Source organism: Pristiophorus japonicus, chromosome 9, assembly GCF_044704955.1.
Source record: "Pristiophorus japonicus isolate sPriJap1 chromosome 9, sPriJap1.hap1, whole genome shotgun sequence".
Classification (NCBI taxonomy): domain Eukaryota; kingdom Metazoa; phylum Chordata; class Chondrichthyes; family Pristiophoridae; genus Pristiophorus; species Pristiophorus japonicus.
In genome coordinates, this window is record NC_091985.1 from 85595061 (window position 1) to 85617797 (window position 22737).

General features: G+C 44.4%; 1 protein-coding gene across 1 annotated transcript in view; it reads right to left on the reverse strand.

Annotated features, from left to right (window-relative positions):
- Nucleotides 1-22737, reverse strand: part of LOC139273124 (neurexin-1-like) — a 2375046-nt gene that overhangs the window by 1791157 nt on the left and 561152 nt on the right. The window lies entirely within an intron of this gene.

A 22737-nucleotide genomic window follows, 5' to 3' on the forward strand; every position in this document is an offset into this window, starting at 1 on the left:
ATCCACTGGGAGGATAGACCTACCAACATCAGTGTACTCGCTCAGGCCAACATTCCCAGCATTGAAGCACTGACCACACTCAACCAGCTCCGTTGGGTGGGCCACATCGTCCGCATGCCCGACATGAGACTCTCTAAGCAAACGCTTTACTTGGAACTCCTACGCAGCAAGCGAGCCCCAGGTGGGCAAAGGAAACGTTTCAAGGACACCCTCAAAGCTTCCTTGATAAAGTACAACATCCCCACTGGCACCTGGGAACTCCTGACCCAAGACCACCCAAAGTGGAGGAAGAGCATCCGGGAGGGCACTGAGCACCTCGAGTCTCGTCGCTGAGAGCATGTGGAAATCAAGTGCAGACAGTGGAAGAAGCGTACGGCAAACCAGACTCCCCACCCATTCTTTCCTTCGACCACTGACTGCCCCACCTGTGACAGAGACTGTCATTCCCACATTGGACTGTACAGTCACCTGAGAACTCACTTTTAGAGTGGAAGCAAGTCTTCCTCGATTTCGAGGGACTGTCTATGATGTATTTTCTTAGAATATTATTTTTCAATCAGGTACCCACACAATAACGGATTTCTTATTGTCTAAAATTAATTGTTAACATTTTGTTACTGATGAATAAAAATCTGAGCTGGAAGATGATGAAACCCAATGTTGCAATAAATTCCACACAAACAGGCTGTCAATGGAAATCTTGGCTTCGATCATCTGCATCTATAGTTACGGTTTAGGGAGAAAAATCTTTAATGAGCTAGCTGAAGATTTTTTTGTATAATCGGGACATCTATTCACTAAGTAACAAAATCATTCCCACAATATAAACATCAAAATAATATAATTATGTGTCCAGCTTCAACAACTTGAACTAATCTATTTAGTGACTCTTTTGAATTTATAGTACTAAATATACGCAGTAAAGTCTGGATATTTTTTTCCAGAAAGCTGGAATCATTACAAAGCTGAAAGAATGAAACACAACCCAATTCCATCACGACAAGTTATGTTTTGCTTTGTGGCTGAATTCTGTGTTGAGAATCAGGGAACTCTAATTTAACCAGAATGATACCGAGACAGTTACCTGGTGCTTTTACGTTAATTGGCAAATGACTGAAATAAGTTTTTACAAATATGATAACTGCTACTATCATTTCTGGATCTGTTCTCTGCTCAAGACTTTCCTCAACAAACAAAAGTCCACAGTTTATTTCAGAGAAAGAAATAATTGCATTTTTGTGGCAACTTAATATTGTCATTGAAACTTTTGAAAACAACCACTGTGCCAGCAATACACTACAATGACCAGTTCATCTGTTATTTTCGCAATATTTGGTTTCGAGGGCACACCAGATTTTGAAAACTAGCTTTGAACCTTTATTGCTCACCGAACAATAAAGGCAGCTCTCAATTTCTTATTTCAAATGAAAATACCTCCAACTATACAGCACTCCCGGAGAACTGCCTAAATTATGAGCTCAATTACTGGTGTGGAGATCAATTTAAGAACATAAGAACATAAGAATTAGGAACAGGAGTAGGCCATCTAGCCCCTCGAGCCTGCTCCGCCATTCAATAAGATCATGGCTGATCTGGTCGTGGACTCAGCTCCACTTACCCGCCCGCTCCCCGTAACCCTTAATTCCCTTATTGGTTAAAAATCTATCTATCTTTGACTTGAAAACATTCAATGAGCTAGCCTCAACTGCTTCCTTGGGCAGAGAATTCCACAGATTCACAACCCTCTGGGAGAAGAAATTCTTTCTCAACTCGGTTTTAAATTGGCTCCTCCGTATTTTGAGGCTGTGCCCCCTAGTTCTAGTCTCCCCTACCAATGGAAACAACCTCTCTGCCTCTATCTTGTCTATCCCTTTCATGATTTTAAATGTTTCTATAAGATCACCCCTCATACTTCTGAACTCCAAGGAGTAAAAACCCAGTCTACTCAAGGTAACCCCCTCATTTCTGGAATCAGCCTAGTGAATCGTCTCAATACCCCTTCCAAAGCTAGTATATCCTTCCTTAAGTAAGGTGACCAAAACTGCACGCAGTACTCTAGGTGTGGCCTCACCAATACCTTATACAATTGCAGCAACACCTCCCTGCTTTTGTACTCCATCCCTCTCGCAATGAAGGCCAACATTCCATTTGCCTTCCTGATTACCTGCTGCACCTGCAAACTAACCTTTTGGGATTCATGCACAAGGACCCCCAGGTCCCTCTGCACCACAGCATGTTGTAATTTCTCCCCATTCAAATAATATTCCCTTTTACTGTTTTTTTTTTCCAAGGTGGATGACCTCACACTTTCCGACATTGTATTCCATCTGCCAAACCTTAGCCCATTCGCTTAACCTATCCAAATCTCCTTGCAGCCTCTCTGAGTCCTCTACACAACCCGCTTTCCCACTAATCTTAGTGTCATCTGCAAATTTTGTTGCACTACACTCCGTCCCCTCTTCCAGGTCATCTATGTATATTGTAAACAGTTGTGGTCCCAGCACCGATCCCTGTGGCACACCACTAACCACTGATTTCCAACCCGAAAAGGACCCATTTATCCCGACTCTCGGCTTTCTGTTCGCCAGCCAATTCTCTATCCATGCTAATACATTTCCTCTGACTCCGCGTACCTTTATCTTCTGCAGTAACCTTTTGTGTGGCACCTTATTGAATGCCTTTTGGAAATCTAAATACACCACATCCATCGGTATACCTCTATCCACCATGCTCGTTATATCCTCAAAGAATTCCAGTAAGTTAGTCAAACATGATTTCCCTTTCATGAATCCATGCTGCGTCTGCTTGATTGCACTATTCCTATCTAGATTTCCCGCTATTTCTTCCTTCATGATAGTTTCAAGCATTTTCCCCACTATAGATGTTAAACTAACCGGCCTATAATTACCAGCCTTTTGCCTGCCCCCTTTTTTAAACAGAGGCGTTACATTAGCTGCTTTCCAATCCGCTGGTACCTCCCCAGAGTCCAGAGAATTTTGGTAGGTTATAACGAATGCATCTGCTATAACTTCCGCCATCTCTTTTAATACCCTGGGATGCATTTCATCAGGACCAGGGGACTTGTCTACCTTCAGTCCCATTAGCCTATCAGCACTACCCCCCTAGTGATAGTGATTGTCTCAAGGTCCTCCCTTCCCACATTCCTGTACCCTGCAAATTTTGGCATGGATTTTGTGTCTTCCACTGTGAAGACGGAAGCAAAATAATTGTTTAAGGTCTCAGCCATTTCCACATTTCCGATAATTAAATCCCCCTTTTCATCTTCTAAGGGACCAACATTTACTTTAGTCACTCTTTTCCATTTTATATATCTGTAAAAGCTTTTACTATCTGTTTTTATGTTTTGCGCAAGTTTACCTTCGTAATCTATCTTCCCTTTCTTTATTGCTTTTTTAGTCATTCTTTGCTGTTGCTTAAAATTCTCCCAATCCTCTTGTTTCCCACGAACCTTTACCACCTTATACGCATTGGTCTTTAAATTGATACTTTCCTTTATTTCCTTGGATATCCACGGCTGGTTATCCCTTCTCTTGCCGCCATTCTTTTTCACTGGAATATATTTTTGTTGCACACTATGAAAGAGCTCCTTAAAAGTCCTCCACTGTTCCTCAATTGTGCCACCGTTTAGTCCTTGTTTCCAGCCTACTTTAGCCAACTCTGCCCTCATCCCACTGTAGTCCCCTTTGTTTAAGCATAGTACGCTCGTTTCTGACACAACTTCCTCATCCTCAATCTGTATTACAAATTCAACCATATTGTGATCATTCATTCCGGGAGGATCTTTTACGAGGAGATCGTTTATTATTCCTGTCTCATTACACAGGACCAGATCTAAGATGGCTTGCTCCCTTGTAGGTTCTGTTACATAGTGTTCTAAGAAACAATCCCGTATGCATTCTATGAATTCCTCCTCTCGGCTACCCCGTGCGATTTGATTTGACCAATCGATATGTAGGTTAAAATCCCCCATAACTACTGCCGTTCCTTTTTCACATGCCTCCATTATTCCCTTGATTATTGCCCGCCCCACCGTGAAGTTATTATTTGGGGGCCTATAAACTACGCCGACCAGTGACTTTTTCCCTTTACTATCTCTAATCTCCACCCACAATGATTCAACATTTTGTTCATTGGAGCCAATATCAATTTATAATCGAAGCCATGGTATTATGAGAGTACACTTACACTTTTTTTCCAGCAAATACCACAAATCTTCATTTTTGTTATCTCTGCCTTAAGAGTATATTTTTCTCCTTCAATTCTGCCTCGCCCTCCTTTCCTCCATCCTGTACTGCTCCCCCTACTTTTATTCCAGTAAAAGAGCAAACAAGGGAATGCCCATTTGGAAATCCCATAACTGCAGCTCAGAACCTCTTACTTTGTGAGGTTAGAAACATTTCACAACGTCTGCCAGATATCACACAGTCAGATGAGAGTTAGCTCCATTAGATGAAAAGTAAAAGAAAAATATTCCAAGTCTCTTTTGCAACTCAATAATCACTCCTAAAATGTATTTTCAGCCTGCAGGCTCCAAAGTAAAGTGCTTCTGCCTGTTATCAGCTGATACTCATCAATAATTGCACTTGGTGTGTTGGAAGTGCAAGTCATGGGATTCGGGCACTGCAACACCACTCATCCCCATGAATGCCCAGCAGACTGAGTGTGAAAGTGAGTGCACACATGAAAGACCCGAGACTGCGATGAAAACTCCCGCACAGCCATGTTGGGGTAGAAACTGGGCTTGTCTCAGAATGCACCTCATAGATTGTCTCTAAACTCTAACCATGCCTGGAATTCACTGCAAAACATGTGGAAGTTTGGTACCATTATATTAATGGTGATATTAAAAATGTTGCTTTTCTTTAAATAACTATATTAAAAGCATTTTACACAGGCTATTTGAGATGTTTTAAAGTTGAATTTAATTCTATGAGTGGTATAGAAAACATTAAACTGCAAGAAAAAATTATCAGTAGAATGCGCAACACAAATTAATGATCATACTATTGATGGACTTTGGATCATTGAAACCAAAACTGGTCTTTTGTAAGCCTCTTCTTGTTAGTTGTAACTTCCTGATTCTTACATAGATATATGAAATTATTAGTTTTATTATCTGTTCTTTTTAACCTGGCATAAAATGCAGAGATAACAAATGTCCACAGTGGAATTAGATATCCATTTCTTACCCTTCTTTTACCCTGTAACTCCTTGCATTGTTCCAACATTATTTCCCTATTATATCCCAGAATATAACCCAAGTTAGATGTGGCCCTGCATAAATTAAGCTGTGCCGTACAATTATTAAAACGTCAAATAATTTTATCAACATTTGAAATCAAACCCTATGAGACTACTTGAAGTTAAACATAATGGCCCAGATTTTGCGGTGGATAATGACAACAAACGGCCAGCATTTGCCATCATTACCTCTCTGAAACTGACCATAACTTCAGGATTTATTGCATTAAAACATAGAATTCCTGAAGTTGCAGTCTGTCATTCACTGCTCCGACATAAGCTGCACTGTGAACAATGCCACCAACCCCATCACCCGCCTCCGACCCCATTGCCGGCAGTCAGTGGAACTGACGGCAACCTTGAGCTTTTCTGCTCTAATATCACTGTTAAATATCCCATAAAACATGAAGCCTTGTTGGAATAAATGTAACTGGGGTTATAACAGCATATTGACTGTGAAACAACTGTCTGGCCCTGAAGAACTAATTTTTATATTTGTGGAATGTCAAATTTATCCATTATGATAAAAATTATATAATATATATATATATTTTTTTAAGTTTGTTCATGATATTTCAGTTTCTACCTTACCCACGTGAAAGACCCATGTGAATGTCCCAGGGGGCGAAATTGCCCTGCAATTGGGGGCAGTAAGCCGCTGGTGCTAGGCCTTCCTGCATCCAGTGCAGAAGTCCCGCCCTGGACACTGAATTAGGCTTACTGTCCATCAAAGGAAGTGGAGCATAATCTCACATGCTCCACCTCCTTTAGGGGCGAGTCCCAGGGCGTTGCTGGGGCAAGTACTGCAGCTCCGCGGATGCTCCGGGTAGCGCTGATGTTCTTCAACGCCTCTTCCCTTCGCTTAAAGGGGAAGGCTGCTGCGCACTCTGCAAGGCCTCTGATGGCCTCCACTAGTTTTCACCACAGAGGGGTCTCTTTCTTTGAGATCGCCACTGACCGCAAATTACGGTCCAATGTAGTTACATTACAGAATATTGAAATTGGCATTTTCAGTGATTGTGTGGAATAGGTTGATACATTTGCATTAAATTCCTTTCTTCATTATCTTAACAGCTATTAATCCAGTTAAGCAAACTGTTAACTATTGTAAAATAGCACAAAAGCAGGTTTTGGACAGAAGGGGAGAGCGGGGTGAGTGCACAATTCACCTGCTGACCTATGTATCAGTCCTGGGTCTCACGGATGGGAAAAGGGAGCAGAACGGTTTCCATCAGAGGAAGATCAGGCAGGCCTTGGCTGCATGTTGGCTTGCAGGCAAGTGGCAGGAAGGGGCTTTTGGCAAAGTCTCACAGGAGGGAGGTAAGTCCAGAGAAGGGGAAGCCACAAACTTCCTCCTGCTCCTCCAGGCCCCAAAAAGGAATTTTGTTCACTTACCTGAAGTGCCTCTTCATTCTTCCTCGCAGCTGCAGACTTGCTTCAACCTGGCGGGAAAACCACTGTAACTTCCTTGCTCAGGTCCTAGTTAAAACGGCATTGGGATCCTGTCGACATCATGGGATCCCGATTAGGAGAAATTTATAGTGCTCCTCTGAGTCCAATGGACTCCTCAGCCACCACCAAAACCAACGAGTTTAAAATAGGTGTAATTTATTTGCTTCTCAGGTTCTTTGCTTAAGAATTCATAGCAACGCATTGCTATTAACAACTAGTTGGTTTATTAACAAAGGTTTAACAATTAAATTACATATCACCAGTTCATCCACTCGGCTCACAACTGCATACCTCATTGTGAATGAATTAAACTCAATTGACTGGGGTTTTATTGAGTCTTGTGAACATCACATGACTGGCTAAGCCACTCACGCTGCTACAAATTGGTAAGCATACTCTAAATGAGAAGATTGAGAAATATAAGAGAGAAATAAGCTAAATAAATGTTTATAAATAGACATATTGCTGTTTGACCATATAATAAATGTATATGCACTTTTCTCACACTGAAGAAAAATAATTTAATCAATTATCCTCATTTAAGAGGAGTTTTGCATAGCTATTAAAACACCTATCCTTAATACAGCTCATGATTATTTCAGTTATATATTGAATGTGATGTCAAAGTCAATTAAAACTCTGAAAAGCACCACCGTTCTATTTACTTCCCTTGATACCCATTAAACATTTTAAATTTGCTTTTATGTTCAGCTGAAGGTCCAATCCAGGAGGAATAAGGCAGGATAAAGACACTGAGCAGGAAAACTGACTCATTTTGTTGTGTTACTATCAGTGGGAGATCTTTGCTGTGGAACAAAGAGTATTTAACCAAGCATCGAGTCTGTCTGCCAGTCATCTCTCAGTGCAGACTAGGAGGACAAGGCTCAAAAGGTGGGGTCAAAGCCAGAACAACCAAAAAAAACCAATTCCTCCATATTATTCCAGGAAATATATATTTTTTCTATTAATCTCACACTAGAAAACCACTAATTAAAGAAAAATAAGTTTATTCTATTTTATTCTGTGGAGTATAGAATTTATTCCACGTGCACATAAATTGTGGTAACCTAGATGATTAATGTCCACAGAAATTAGAAATTTAAGCTCACAATATGTCAACCAATGCATTAAAAAATCTCCTTTGTGATCATAAAGAATTATATTCAAGGACACCTTAGACCAAAATACACATATTGTAGCATGGAGTCATTTCGTCAGTATGAGATCTCAACTCTATGGATATGTAAAGAAGGAAAGAAAAATACTTGATCAAAGATGGAGTTGAAGGAAAATCTATTTTAAACACCCTTGACAACAAGTACATCTTTAAAACAAGACAGAACTTTTTAATGATGGCTAAACCACATTAAGATGCAAGCTGAAGAACAGGAATATGGAGGAACATTTTTAAACAGACATTATTCAGACAAAATAAGCAGTTGTAACCAAGGACAAATCTGGGGTTGCTATGTAACCAACCAGCACTGTCTTGAGATAAGACCCTCATTAAACTGCAATAAGTGACATCTGTGATGAAGTAACCCCACTAACTTTGAACCAACCATAAACAACAAGGGGAAAAGCCATACTTGAATGAGACAATTATTAAGTTGTATATGTGAATGCCATGAGAAGAATTTGAACACAAAATGTATAAGAACTGTCATGGTACCTACTTTATTTTACTATAGTTGGCCAGGATACACATATCCTGGTCTAACGAAGAGAAGATGCCTGAAGATCTCAATAGACTTCAAGTGATCGTTGGTCTGGGCACTTGAAGCACCAAGACAGCTTAAGTTGGGTTCTTATTTAATCTGTGTGTTAGTGGTTAAAAAAAGGATCTCTGGGAGATAATGAAGCCGAAATTCAGGGTCTCAAAAAGATCCGTTAATGCCCGTTTGCGGTGGCCATTCCTAAAAATCGAATGGCCGCCGCTTTGGGTCATGTTAGAAATCAGGGATCCCTAAAAATTTATAAAACTGATCCGAATGCTGTGTTTAAATGGTTGTTTTGAACTGCAGATGGAATGTCTATTCGAATCAGAGAAATGCTTAGAAATGGATGGTACAGTTCTTTGTACTATATATAATCTCCCTGTTGCTAAGCGATTATTTGTGTTTTTAAGTTCAGACATTGAACCTTGTTTATGTATTTTATGTATAATGCAAAGGGTAAGGTTAGAAGTTACCTTAACAAAACTGCTGGCGAAGATAATGAATGGAAGTTTTAGGAGTTAACGTAAACATGTTGTTACATCGTAAAAGAGATAACGATTCTAAAGTGAGCTGTTTTCTAGTTTGGTTTCATGGGATCAAAGGAGACGAGAGGGATGAGAGAGATTTCCATAGGAAAAAAACCCTGGGTTAGTGTTATGTATATTAACTGGGTTTTACCTGTCACCGGAGGGCGCAACTGTCGGAGTCCTAATGGTCACTGGCAGACACGTGCAAGTCGTGTATATAATGTTGGCAGCCATGTTGAATCCTCACTTTGAGAATAAATAAACTGGAGTAAGATCATGCCTCAACTAGCTCACCATACTTAGCCTCGTGGAGTTATTCGATTCTTAACAATTGGCGACGAGTTAAAAATACGAACTTTCACGCAGCCATGTCTGTTGGAATTTTGGAGAGATTCGTGGAAGGAAAAGACTGGGAGGATTTCACTGATCGCCTCGGCCAGTACTTCATAGCCAACAGATTGGAAGGAACCGATAACGCAATTAAGCGCAGGGCGGTTCTCCTCACCATTTGTGGGTCAAAGATTTATGGCCTTATCAAGAATCTACTCTCACCGACTCGACCAATAGATAAGACTTAGGATGAATTGTGTACGCTGGTTTGGAACCACTTTAAACCGAAGGAAAGCATCATCATGGCGAGGTATCGTTCCTATACGCACAATCGCTCCGAGGGCCAGGACGTGGCGGAATTTGTCGCCGACCTGAGATGTCTCGCTGGGCCGTGCACCTTCGGAGCTGCGTTAGAGGAAAAGCTGCGGGACTTTTTCATGCTTGGCACTGACCACATCGTTCGAAAGCTGCTGGCTGCTGGATCTCTAGACCTGAGCAGGGCCATCATGATCGCCCAGACATGCATGTCCACGGACGAAAACTCGAAACAGATATCTTCCCAGCATCGAAACTAACCGGCAAGTACTATGCATAAAATATCATCGGCAGGCAGAGCTGCACATGGCATGGCCAACTCGTTCGCGTTCGTACGAACTATAACTGATCAAAGTCTGCCATTGGGGGTGAATCAAATCTCGCCTTGTTGGTGTTATATATGTAACCCTTGGCAACCTGTATCATACCATCACCAGAGGGCCTACCTGTTGGAGTCCCAAGGGATCCCAGCATCCCTTGGGAGCACTGAATATAAGCAGGCCTCCCATGCTGTACCAATACTCTGGAGTTTAATTAAAGGAGCCAAGGTCACACTTACTCAGTGCATACAGTACTCAGTCGTATCGTTTTATTATGAGTGTATTCAAGTGGAAGTTAGATCTGGCCCTTGTGGCGAAAGGGATCAAGGGGTATGGAGAGAAAGCAGGAAAGGGGTACTGAGGTGAATGATCAGCCATGATCATAGTGAATGGTGGTGCAGGCTCGAAGGGCCGAATGGCCTACTACTGCAACTATTTTCTATGTTTCTACATTTTTATGTAACAATTGGCGATGAGATAACAAACAACCGCGCAAAAATATAAAGAACTGTTGGTAACCTGGAGAAATTATCAGAAGGGGACGATTGGGAGGCCTTCGTGGAGTGACTCGACCAATATTTCGTGGCCAACGAGCTGGAAGGGGACGAGAATGCTATCAAACGAAGGGCGATCCTTCTTACCGTCTGTGAGGCAACAACCTATGGCCTCATGAAGAATCTTCTAGCTCCGGTGAAACCAACAACCAAATCCTATGAAGAACTGTGTACGCTAATCCGGGAGCACCTAAATCCGAAGGAAAGCGTTTTGATGGCAAGGTATCGGTTCTACACATATCAACAGTCTGAAGGCCAGGAAGTGGCGAGCTATGTCGCCGAACTAAGGTGCCTTGCAGGACATTGCGAATTCGATGAATTCCTTGAGCAAATGCTAAGAGACTTTTTTGTGCATGGCATTGGCCATGAGGTTATCCTTCGCAAACTATTTACTGTTGAAACACCGAATCTGAGCAAAGCCAAAACGATAACCCAGGCATTTATGTCCACCAGTGATAACACCAAACAAATTTTGCAGCATAAAGAGGTTTCGGCGAGTATTGTACACAAAGTAACGTCGTTTTCAGGCAGGAATGCATATGGCAGAATGTACACGTCGGCAGCTGCACGACCTCAGATGACCCAGAGTCCGCCATCAATCGTTAATGCGAAGCGGTAAACATCTTGTTGGCGCTGCGGAGCTGATCATCGAGCCCATCAATGCCGCTTCAAACACTATGCGTGCAAAGGCTGTGGAATAATGGAACAGCTCCAGTGAATGTGCAGACGAGCTGCAAACCCTGAAAACCACCACGTTGCAGAGGAGGATCGATCCATGGTGGATCAGGCTGAACTTGAGACTCAAACCGAGGAGGCAGAAGTGTATGGGGTACACATCTTCACCACGAAATGCCCACCGGTCATGCTAAAAGTTGAACTGAACGGAATCCCAGTATCTATGGAACTGGACACGGGTGCCAGTCAGCCTATCATGAGCAAAAAGGCCTTCGACAGGCTGTGGTGCAACAAGGCACACAGGCCCAAGCTTAGCCCCATTCACACCAAGCTAAGAACTTACACCAAAGTGCTGATCCCTGTTATTGGCAGCGCAGAAGTAAAAGTCTCCTATGATGAAGCAGTGCACGAACTCCCTCTATGGATTGTGCCAGGAGATGGCCCCACACCGTTGGGCAGAAATTGTCTGGGAAAAATCCGCTGGAACTGGGACGACATCTGAGCACTTACGTCTGTTGACGACCCCTCATGTGCACAGGTTCTGAGCAGGTTGCCGTCATTTTTTGAGCCAGGCATTGGAAGTTTCTTGGGGGCAAAGGTGCAGGTCCACTTCCCGGTACATTGCCCATCCACCACAAGGCATGGGAGATGCCATATATGATGCGAGAGAAAGTGGAAATTGAGCTGGACAGGCTGCAGCGAGAAGGCATCATCGTGCCGGTTGAGTTCAACGAGTGGGCCAGTCTGATTGTTCCGGTTCTCAAAGGCGATGGCTTGGTCAGAATTTGTGGGGACAATAAAGTAACAATTAACCGGTTTTCGCTACAGGACCAGTACCCATTACCCAAGACCTATTTGCGACCCTGTCTGGAGGAAAGACATTCAGCCTGACCTCGGCCTACATGACGCAGGAGCTGGAGGGATCTTCGAAAGGCCTCACCTGCATCAACACGGACAAAAGTCTGTTCATCTACAATAGATGCCCATTTGGGATTAGTTCGGCCATGGTAATTTTTCAATGGAAAATGGAGAGCCTGCTAAAGTCGGTTCCGCGCACCGTGGTCTTCCAGGATGACATACTGGTCACTGGTCGGGACACCATCAAACACTTGCAGAACCTGGAAGAGGTTCCAAGTTGGCTAGATCGCGTGGGACTCAGGTTGAAACGCTCTAAGTGTGTTTTCCTGGCGCCAGAGGTCGAGTTCTTAGGAAGAAGAATCACGGCAGACGGCATCAGACCCATTGATGCCAAGACGTAGGCCATCAAGAATGCGCTGAGACCACAGAACGTGATGGAGCTTCAGTCGTTCCTGGGAGTCCACAACTATTTCAGTAATTTCCTAACCGGGTTAAGCACCTTGCTAGAACCCCTACATGTGCTACTGCGCAAGGGAGATGACTGGGTATGGGGGAAATCACAAGAGACTGCTTTTGATAAAGTCAGAAATCTGTTATGTTGCAACAAACTGCTTGTTCTGTATAACCCACGTAATGATTAGTGCTAGTTTGCGATGCGTCGTCATACGGGGTCGGGTGTGTGTTACAACAGGTAATGAATCGGGAACATTGCAACCGGTTGTCTATGCGTGCAGGAGTTTGTCCAAGGCCAAAAGGGCTTACAGCATGATTGAAAATGAAGCTCTGGCATGCATTTACATGGTGACAAAAATGCACCAATATCTGTTTGGTCTCAAGTTTGAGCTAGAAACTGACCATAAGCTGCTCATATCGCTATTCTCAGAGAGTAAAGGGATTAACACCAATGCCTCTGTCCGCATCGAAAGATGGGCACTCACGCTGTCTGCTTACAACTATGTAATCCGCAACAGACCAGGCACAGAGAACTGCGCTGATGCTCTCAGTCGGCTACCATTGCCCACCACCAGGGGTGGAAATGGCACAGCCTGCAGACTTGCTCTTGGTGATGAATGCATTCGAAAATGAAAAGTCACCCGTTACAGCCCGCCAGATCAGGACCTGGACTAGCCAGGATCCTTTACTGTCCCTGGTAAAAAAAACTGTGTCCTCCATGGGAGCTGGTCCAGCGTCCCAGCGGAGATGCATGAAGAGATCAAGCCGTTCCAGCAGCGCAAAGACGAAATGTCCATACAGGCGGACTGTCTTTTCTGGGGTAATCGCGTGGTTTTGCCTAAGAAAGGCAGGGAAACGTTCATACGTGACCAACACAGTACCCACTCAGGCATAGTAATGATGAAAGCTATAGCCAGATCCAATGTGTGGTGGACTGGCATCGACTCAGACTTAGAGTCATGCATGCGCCAATACAATACTTGCTCTCAATTGAGCAATGCGCCAAGAGAGGCACCGCTAAGTTTGTGGTCATGGCCCTCCAAACTGTGGTCGAGGATCCACGTTGACTTTGTGGGCCCATTCCTAGGCAAAATGTTCTTGGTTGTTGTGGATACTTATTCAAAATGGATTGAAAGTGTAATAATGTCTGTAAGCACATCCACTGCCACCACTGAAAGCCTATGAGCCATGTTTGCCACACACGGCCTGCTGGATGTCCTTGTCAGCGACAATGGGCCATGTTTCACCAGTGCTGAATTCAAGGAATTCATGATCCGCAATGGGATCAAGCACGTCACATCTGCCCCGTTCAAGCCCACATCCAACGGCCGGGCAGAACGGGCAGTCCAAACCATCAAGCAAAGCTTGAAACATGTGTCAGAAGGCTCCCTGCAGACCTGACTCTCCCGAGTCCTGCTCAGCTACTGCACCAGACCCCATTCGCTCACCGGGATTCCCCCAGCCGAGCTGCTCATGAAAAGGGAGCTCAAAACAAGGCTCTCTCTTGTCCACCCTGATCTCCATGATCACGTCGAGGGCAGGCGGCATTAACAAAGCATGTACCATGATCGCGCAAACTTGTCACGCGATATTGATGTCAATGACCATGTATTTGTGCTCAAATGGCTTGCTGGCACTGTCATAGCGAAAGAAGGGAGTAGGGTGTTTCAGGTCAAACTGGCCAATGGACTAACATGCAGAAAGTATTTGGACCAAACCAAGTTGCGATTCACAAACAGCCACAAGCAACCCGAAGAGGACACCGCCAACTTCGGCCCTCCAACACACACACAACTGGCAACCGACATCACGGTTGACCACGAAGCTGAACTCACCATCCCCAGCAGCCTGGCAAGGCCAGCTGCCCAGCAGCCCTGCGAAGAACCAACTAACTCACCCACACCTGCATTTGTACCAAGACGGTCGACAAGGGAGCGAAAAGCCCAGATCGTCTCACCCTGTAAATAAGTGTACTATTGACTTTGGGAGGGAGTGATGTTATGTATGTAACCCTTGGCAACCTGTATCATACCATCACCAGAGGGCCTACCTGTTGGAGTCCCAAGGGATCCCAGCTTCCCTTGGGAGCACTGCATATAAGCAGGCCACCCATGCTGTACCAACACTCTGGAGTTTAATTAAAGGAGCCAAGGTCACACTTACTCATTACATACAGTACTCAGTCGTATCACTTTATTATGAGCGTAACAACTGGCGTTGCGGGGGCTATCAATGGGCCCATCAATGCCGATTCAAGCAATACGTGTGCAAAGGCTGTGCAACAATGGGGCACCTTCAGCGAATGTGTCCGCAACCGAGCAAGCGTGCTGTGACACACCACGTGGCTGAGGATGATCGATCCAGCGTGGACCAAGCGGCACAGGCAACTCAACCCGAGGTACAGGACGAAGAAGTGTATGGGGTACATTCTTTTACCAAAAGTCCTCTGATAATGCTGGAATGTAAATTAAATGGGGTTCCAGTATCCATGGAATTGGACACGGGTGCGAGTTAGTCAATAATGAGCCAGAGGGCTTTCGAAAAGCTGTGGGACACTAAGGCAAAAAGACCCAAACTGAGCCCAATCAATGCAAAGCTGTGTACCTACACCAAAGAGCTCATACCAGTAATTGGCAGTAAAGGTATCGTATGATGGAGCTGTGAATCATTTATCATTGTGGATCGTTCCAGGAAATGGCCCAACGCTGTTCGGCGGGAGTTGGCTTGAGAAAATTAAATGGAACTGGAACGATATTAAAGCCTTATTATCAGTGGATGACACTTCGTGTGCTTAAGTGCTGAGCAAGTTTCCCTCATTGTTCAAACCAGGCATTGGCAACTTCATGGGAGCCAAGGTGCAGATCCACCTAGGCCCAGATGCAAGACCCGTCCATCACAAGGCTCGGACAGTTCCGTACATGATGAGAGAGGTCGAGATCGAACTGGACAGAGTTCAATGGGAAGGAATCATATCACCAGTGGAGTTCAGCGAAGGGGCCAGTCCAATTGTCCCGGTGTTGAAAAGTGATGGCATGGTCAGGATCTGCAGAGACTACAAGTTAACGATCAACCGAGTCTCGATACAGGATCAGTACCCATTACCCAAGGCTGACGACCTGTTTGCAATGCTAGCGGGGGGTGGCGGGCGGGGGGGGGGGGGGGGGGAGTCATTCACCAAATTGGACCTGACCTCTGCTTACATGACACAGGAGCTGGTCGAATCTTCGAAAAAACTGACGTGCATCATCAACACACACAAAGGACTGTTTATATACCACTGATGCCCTTTCGGAATTCACTCGGCGGCAGCCATATTTCAGAGAAACATGGAGAGTTTGCTGAAGTCCGTCTTGAGAACCATCTTGTTGCAAGACAACATCCTGATCACCGGTCGCGACGCCGCCGAACACCTGCACAACCTGGAAGAGGTTCTACGTCGTCTGGACAGAGTGGGACTCAGGCTAAAACACTCCAAGTGCATTTTCATGGCACCAAAATTGAATTCCTGGGGAGAAAGATTGCAGCAGATGGCATCAGGCCTATGGACTCGAAGACAGAGGCCATCAAGAATGCACCCAGACCTCAGAGTGTGACGGAGCTGCGTTCGTTCCTGGGTCTTCTCAACTATTTCGATAACTTTCAACTTAGTTGAGCACATTGTTAGAGCCCTTGCACATGTTGCTGAGAAAGGGTAACGACTGGGTTTGGGGCAAATCTCAAGACAGCCTTTGAGAAGGCCAAGAACCTGCTATGTTCCACTAAATTACTGGTACACGATGACCCATGTAAGCGGTTAGTGCTGGCCTGCGATGCCTCATCATATGGAGTCGGTTGTGTGCTCCAGCAAGCCAATGTATCAGGAAAACTCCAACCAGTTGCATATGTGTCCAGAAGTCTGTCTAAGGCTGAAAGAGCCTATAGTATGGTAGAGAAAGAGCATGCATATATGGGGTTAGGAAAATGCACCAATACCTGTTTGGGCTTCGGTTTGAGCTTGAAATAGACCACAGGCCACTCAATGGCCAGCAAAATACTGGCCCAGGGTTCGACCAGGCCACTAATGGGCCGCCTGGCACCCCCTTTTGAGTGCCAGGCCGCTGGCCCGGCCGAAACCCTTCCTGGTGGCCCAGTGGCCAAAGTTAAAAAATGATCAAATCGCTCCCCTTTAACAGAGGGGAGAGAGCGTGGTGACTCACACGCGCTGTGATGTCACCACGTTGATTGGGCCCCACCGACCCATTTTCAGCCAGTCAGCCTGGCTCTGAGTCCAAGGCCCGCCCTCATTATGATCCATTTCCTGTAGGACTTTGAAAAAAATTCAAAGTCCTGAAAATGGATCTACTCACCGCACCAAGAGTTCCAGCGGTGAGAACTAGCTAAAAACTGATAGGTGCCCCAGCTTTCTGGTACATTCGACAGTGCAGCACTCCCTCAGTACTGCACTGGTGTATCAGCCTAGATTTTGAGCTCAAGTGTCTGGACTGGGACTTGAGCCTAAAACTTTCTAATTCAGAGGCCAGAGTGCTACCACCGAGCCATGGCTAAAACCTTGAACTATGACCACGAATTGAATTAGTTATTGGACAGAGGCTTCATAGGAATGGAGTTTTCACGAGTAATCACTGACAATATACATCAAAGCTCAGCTGCAATAGAATAATAATTTGAAGAGGGGCAGGATAATCTTGCTAAGGGAATCTGTTACCCAATGACAGTTACTCGGCTTTGAGTGAGCAGCACTGTGATGTGAATTAACCTCAGCTAGACATGTTCATAGCAGCATCTGTCACATGCTAACGAAAATCCTGAGGTACCATCCGCAATTGTTATGACCCTACCAATAACAGTAAAATACTGTGACTAATTTCTACACAATATAGATTCATCCAATCACCAGGAAGGGATTTTTGTGATATTTCATAGTCCACCAGTGAACTGTTTTAAGGAGATGCTGGAGGTAGTTCTTTGAGAAGAGGATGATGTAGGCACACCCCAAAAATTACCCTTTCTAAGTCACTGTTGGATTTACCCAATGTCCCTGAATTCGTGCACTGGGCACACATTGATACCAAGATCTAATGAACAAATCTGTGGCCCACATAAATCTGAACGTGAAGACAATTTATTTTCCTTCAGTTTCTATGTGTTGCCAAGGCTTTTGAACAAGGGACTCCAACAAGACTATGGGTACTATGAGGGCAGGGCTCAACACCTCGACAACCAACCTGAGGAAAAGGAATATAAATCAGAGAGTAAGCAGCACATTAGAAAGAAAATTCAGTTTGTTGATGCAAATACTTTCTTATTTGTAATATCCGAGAAATATCTCCCACTGTGCATCACTTAAGGCTGGTAACATTTTATTCTATGCTGCGTGCTTCACAACTGGCTGTGTAGAGTGGCATACAAATTAAAATCTATGAAGAAAGAATATGGAACTCGCTACCACAAGGAGTAGTTGAGGCAAATAGCATAGATGCATTTTAGTGGAAGCTGGATAAACACAGGAGGGAGAAAGGAACAGAAGGTTATGCTGATAGGGTTCGATGAAGAGGAATGGGAGGAAACTCATGTGTAGCATAAACACTGGCATAGATCAATTGTGCTGAATGGCCTATTTCTATGCTGTACTTCTTTGTAAAACGATGAGAGCCCTGTTAATTTTTAGGCTTTAGCTAGACATGTCTTTGATGCTTTGAGCCAAATGCCACTAACCAAGCAAGCCCTCACTCCCTACAACTCAGAGTGTGACTTTATATGCAATTATGTGCTCCCAGCAGAAAAAGTAGGTTGGAGAATCAGGGTTACAATATTGTAGTGCGATATCAAAACCTGCATGTCTTGTGGACGCGTCTCCTGCTGGGAGTGCAGATATTGTGTAATGATCCCTCATATCTAATGCAGTGCTACCAGGATTGAACATAAATCATTGTTGCTATATTTAGCTTATTAGATTGGACAAAAATGCGGTGAAATTAATATTGGGGCATTAGCGAATCCGCACTCCGTTTTACACACCACCCGATTTTGTTTTACATTGACTTCAATTCCTTCTTACATTTTGAAAATAAAACAGTTGCAAATCTTTATTAATTATATTAGACTCGTGGGCCGAGAAATACATCTCGGGTGATGGAGCAAAACAAGCGGTCTCGGATTGGCTGCACCCACCAACACCCAAGACAAATTTTCAGGCCATGATGTCTTCCTGCCTTCCCTTCTCAAAAGCTTTATGTGAGGTTCTTTATTTCTTCCCCTGCCAAGTCTCTGCTTATCCTCTTGATGCCCTCAGAACAAATTGTGAACCGAGAAAATATTCCCCGAGGTGTACCACCAGTTTCCTTTTGAAGTATGACTAAGAACAAAGGGTATCTACAGAAATTTAGGCACAGTAAATGTCTACAACTTCAAGGACATCTCCCCCGAATGTCAGCAGTTTCCATCTTAAAAGTGTTGGGAGACATTTTGTGTCCAGTCATGAAATCCATTTGATTTAACTAACTATTGGCCTGTAGACATTTTTGCAATTAAAAAATGAACATATTAACATATGCCTGTCTCAACTAACAGACAACTGATTTATTACGCTTTTGTTAGATCAAAATTGTTGTGTTCCAAACACAGATGAGGCTGCACACAGGGAAGTTAAAGTAACAGTGACCTCAGTCTTTATTAAGACACTCCAGAGTGAGGAACGGGCCTCAGGGGCTGGCTTATATACAGTGCTCCCAAGGGATGCTGGGATCCCTTGGAACTTCAGGGGATGCGCTCCCTGGTGGCGGAACATGGGAGTGCATGCTTTACAGATACACAACAAAAGCCATTTTAAAAGCACAACGATCAGGACACAAGATAGGCACTGGAACCCTCTCAGGCCAGCAGTAATTTGTTATCTGCCTGATCTGACTGAATAAATCATTAAGACAACTGTGGCGATTGCTTATTGTCTCCTCTGCGAAGAAAAGACGGCTGTGGCATTTGCAGCTATACAGGAGTGTGCATTTGATTTGCAATAAACTCATTTTAAGCACAGATAAAAAGTGCAAAAATATAGTTCTGAAATTCATTGGGTTCCACTCCATCAATGAGAGTTGGGACTTCCACTCCCAGTTTGTCCTGGCCCTGTCTCACTTCCTGAGACTGTTACAAATTTCAGGGTCATATCTTAGATATTCTCTAGGGTGTAACAGTACGAATTACTACTCTGCGCAGTCTGAGTGTCGTACAGCAGGCGCATGCTTGTACTGCTTAGTATCAAAAATACTTGCATTTATATAGTGCCTTTCATGACCACCAGACATCCCAAAGCGCTTTGCAGCCAATGAAGTACAGTCACTGTTGCAATATGGGAAACACGGTAGCCAATTTGCGCACAGCAAGTTCCCACAAACAGCAATGTGATAATGTTTTTGTTATGTTGATTGAGGAATAAATATTGGCCAGGACACCAGGGACAACTCTCCTGCTCTTCTTTGAAATAGTGCCATGAGATCGTTTACATCCACCTGAGAAAGCAGATGGGATCTTGGTTTAATGTCTCTTCCGAAAGGTGACACCTCTGACAGTGCAGTACTGGAGTGTAGATTTTATGTGTTCAAGTCTCTGGAGTAGGACTTGAACCCATAACCTTCTGACGCAAAGGTGAGTGTGCTATCCAGTGAGCCACAGCATGATGATATAATAATAGGACCTCTGTGTTCTGTCCTGGATATTTATGTCTTTCATGTGTGGCCCATGTACACCTCTTCAATGTTTTTGAAGGCAGAATATGAAAACACTTGATAAAATGAGACCAGACACTGCTTTATTTCACTGAAAATTAACATGCAAAGCATGTTACTTAGCTCAGACAGGCAGATGGGTAAGGAAAGCCAATTAAAGAACTGCCATGAAACTAACACCCAATCCTAGGACTTTACCGACTTATGGTAAGAGACAATGGACTTAAAAGATAAAGGGCTAGACTTTGTGCAAATCGGCCAAAAATGGGCGTTATTTCGAGCGTGGGCGGTAAATATGGGTTTTGAGATCGCCGGATTATCGCCCATTTCCAAACCCTAACTTTCCATTTTTTAAAATGGGCGTTACCGCGAGCGATCTGAAATGGGCGTTTGTATTTTTAAAATTTTGACCTTCTGCCGTAAAGTGAAGCCGACCATAGCAACGGCATGGCAACGCTCATTTCCCGCCTTTCAGGAAGTCAGGGGTCATCATTACACGCGCAGAAGAGGAGACAGAGAGAGAGGGAGCAGAGAAGGACTGAAAACATGTGTGGGTGTGGTGTGTGCTTGTTTGGCTGTTGTGAGAGGCAGGAGGGAGATTCACCAGCAGCAAAAAGCCTACTAAGCACCAAGAAGGTAGTTGGCACCAAGTTTTTGTCCAAAAAATAATATTTAACATGGAAGGGATGGAGGAGGCCCGAGAGCTGTTAGCGAGGAACACTGGTGGCAGAGGGCTCCCGGTGGTACAGGAGCGCAGCACTGCACCCCAAGGTGCTGCACCCCCATTGCCAACGACACGAGAGCCAGGAGGAAGATCTTGCTTCTGGCTCGGAGCACGTTCCCACCTCAGGACCGTCCTCTCCCGTATCTGTCCAAGCAGCAGTTCTGCCGTCATCCCCCCCAATGAAGCAACGCCTGAGGAGCTCCTCGGCCAGGCGGCTTGGAGTCAGGAGGGGAAGGGGAAGGGGTAGAGGTGGGGAGGAGAAGCAGGGGGAGGGGGGGAAGGAAAGTGAGGTGCATGGCCGCAGGTGTTGTCTAGGGCATATTTTTAGGTTGCTGGTGGGAGGATCGGGGCAAAGGGCAGGGGGGCTATCTTGTTGATTTGCATTTGTGTTTTGTATTGCGGGAAATGGGAACCATTGTAATAATGTAAATGTGATCAATTTGTTGTGGGGTAGGGCGAGGTGTTTTTTTACAGATATACTTATGATTTCAGAAAAATGGTCGGATTAAATGTTTTTTTATTTAACATAACCTTGTTGCGCATTGTCTGAGATAGCTGCACCGTTACACACTGGTGATTCCTTAACATGAAAGGGTATAATTACACTTAACTTGAATCAATTTAAACTTTAACTATCACCAAGGAGATGCACACCATTGATGTATGACCTGCACACCCAGCAGTGTGTTAGCCTTGTAAATATCAAAAATGTTATTTCAATCAAAGCACTCATTTCTGAGCTGCTGACATAAGAGTCTTGCAGCTATCATGCCACTACTGGCCCTTTCATGTGGTCTACAGCGGGGCTGGGGCATGGTTTCAGCATTAGCCTGATTGTCTGGCCCGAGGTCAGCATCCACCTTCTCGTCATCCTCTTCTCCTCTCTATCCTGAGGTGGATCGTCAGTCTCTTCTGGCAATTCTTGTACCTCTCCTGATAGCCAAGTTGTGCAGCGTGGAGCACACCACCACAAATTGAGCTACCTGCTCAGGATGGTATTGGAGCTCGCCTCCTGAGCAGTCCAGGCATCGAAAGCGCTGTTTCAGCACTCCAATGGTTTTCTCGACGATATTGCGAGTAGATCTTGTGGCTCTCGTTGTATCGCTTTTCGGCTGCGATGTGGGTGTCACGCAGGGGGGTCATCAGTCAGGTGGTGAGGCCATATCTTTTGTCACCAAGCATCCAGCATTGACCTTGCGGCTGACTGATAAACATGTCAGATACAGTGCTCTCACACTGGAAATTTAGCATTCACTTCCATAATAATTTGCTGGTGGTCGACAACGAGTTGCACATTCAGGGAGTAGAATCCGTTGCAGTTCCTAAAAACCTCAGCATTGAAACATGGACACAAAGAAAACAGGTGCAGGAGTAGGCCATTCGGCCCTTTAAGCCTGCACCACCATTCAATATGATCATGACTGATCATGCAGTTCAGTACCCCATTCCTGCTTTCTCTCCATACCCCTTGATCCCTTTAGCCGTGAGGACCACATTTAACTCCCTTTTGAATATATCTAACGAACTGGCCTCAACAACTTTCTGTAGTAGAGGATTCCAAATGCCCACAACTCTGAATGAAAAAGTTTCTCCTCATCTCGGTCCTAAATGGCTTACCCCTTATCCTTAGACTGTGACCCCTGGTTCTGGACTTCCCCAACATCGGGAACATTCTTCCTGCATCTAATCTGTCCAATCCTGTCAGAATTTTAAATATTTCTATGAGATCCCCTCTCATTCTTCTAAATTCCATTGAATACAAGCCTAGTCGATCCAGTCTTTCTTCATATGTCAGTCCTGTCATCCCAGGAATCAGTCTGGTGAACCT